At 46.0% G+C, this 1,886-nt stretch overlaps 1 non-coding gene across 1 annotated transcript; it reads left to right on the top strand.

The window, feature by feature from the left end:
* The first annotated feature begins 1,087 nt into the window (after positions 1–1,087).
* On the top strand, positions 1,088–1,179 carry TRNAY-GUA (transfer RNA tyrosine (anticodon GUA)). Its single transcript is given in 2 exon segments — positions 1,088–1,124; positions 1,144–1,179. It is a non-coding gene; the product is annotated as a tRNA-Tyr (tRNA).
* Positions 1,180–1,886: the final 707 nt, after the last annotated feature.

Here is a 1,886-nt window from a genome sequence, read left to right as displayed (position 1 = left end):
AACCTATGATCTTTATTGAAATGGACTTGCCGATTGTCCGACAACATAACTTCTGCTTTACCGAGAAGAATGCGCGCTTCCTCCGCACGTTCTACCCGTGCAACTGACGCGCTTAACGTTCTTCCTTTTAGTGGCACCCGGATTGCTTCAGGTTCCCATTTTTTCCGTTCGCAATTGAAATATGAAACAACCTAAACACATGATAGCGGGTGCTATCAGTTCCCGCGTTCTTAAATGAGTCGCCCAACCATGTTATATTTCTGAAAAGGAGGGGGGAAGTACCACTCGGATGCGAGTGTTTCCCAATCCAAGCATCAGTTGCACTGAATTTCGTGCAAAGAAAATGGAGGTGTGTCGCTAGCGTCGGCGTGCGTCGCCATAGAGGCCGCTCAGCCAACGTTAGGATAATGGAATGATGGACTGTGCGTGTATTTGCCTAAACATTGTCCTTCCGGCTTCGAGCAACTTCGTTAATACGGATATTAACATCCATAAAGATCAGTTTTCTTCACAGCTTCGTCGTATTACCACAGTTGATCTCGTTTAGCTGCTGCTCTCTGCCATTCGATGTTTTTCGTAATGTTTCAAACAAGAACTCTTGCTTACAACGTCAAAAAAATACCTACATTAAAAGAAATAAGTGATTATGCACGGTAAGTGAGGAGTAACCGAACATTATCCAGATTTGGCGACACGTACACACGAAAACTTCACAATCTCTTTAGCCGCTCTGTGCTATGGGGCGAAATGAATTAATCGTAAACGCAAAGCTCCTAACTACTCAAATATTTGAGAGCACAACTGAACCGAAAATAGAAATTATTAATGAATCAGTTACATGTCGCAGAATAATTCGAAGTGCTATATATAATTTCTCAGAAGACCGAACATTGGCAGCGCTAGGTCTCCCTTGTCACTGTGACATAACCGCGAGCGCAAGTTCAAATGCGCGTTCATTCGCGCGCACCATCCCCGTGCTACGGCTGAACCAGTTTGGCGTCATGCACGTACCAACGCCTCGGTGCAAAGTGGGTCACGGGGTGCACGACGGTTGTCCAGGCGCGTAGGGCGCGAGCTGCTTTCAGTTCCGTCGATAGCTCAGTTGGTAGAGCGGTGGACTGTAGAGGCTCGCCCAACACGGACATCCATAGGTCGCTGGTTCGAATCCGGCTCGACGGAGAACTTTTTGTTCGTCTACCTTACTTCCACTTCTTTTTTTTTTTTACTGCGACAGTGCTTAAAAGGCAGGAACTCCGTTTGCGTCCAACCAGCACTCTTATATGTGCAGGTTGGTTTGAAGGGCATGCAAACTCACCTATGAGGGGTAAGTTGTAATCATTGATCCAAACGAATAAGCTGTTGTTATATTGTGCCACATTTGGTGGAAAGTAATCATGGTAATTGCTGCGAAACACTACACGAACACTTTATGAGATAACCTTTAATCGCCAACGCTGACAAACTCTCTTGTCAGATATTTCGGTGCGCACTATTCGCGTCCAGGACTCATACGCAGCTTTCAACTATGCATGTTCTCTCATCAACGCTCGCTGTTGTATACAACGATATTCATTGGCTTTTTTTTTTTTGAGCTTCAAGAGTAATGGCGTGAGCATGAGATAAACCTGCATCTTTAGGGGTGCAAACATTTCGCTGTGTGCGTCGTCGTGGTAGTTGCCGCATCGATGTCGTCACCAGGTCAGGTTCACCCCCGCCGTATCCGCGAAAGCAAAGAAAACTTAGCCCGCCACTAGTGGTGAAACTGGTGCCGTCTGCATATGAATTTCGTAAACCACAGAAGGCAACACTAACTCTAACGATAGCGGACGAAGGCGACCTTAAGGTCATCACAAAGGAGTAGTTTTTCGTTGTATACTGGGTGTTCT

This window comes from Dermacentor andersoni, chromosome 6, assembly GCF_023375885.2.
Source record: "Dermacentor andersoni chromosome 6, qqDerAnde1_hic_scaffold, whole genome shotgun sequence".
Classification (NCBI taxonomy): Eukaryota; Metazoa; Arthropoda; class Arachnida; order Ixodida; family Ixodidae; genus Dermacentor; species Dermacentor andersoni.
Note: the sequence above shows the minus strand (reverse complement) of the source record. Positions and strands in the feature narration are given on the sequence as shown.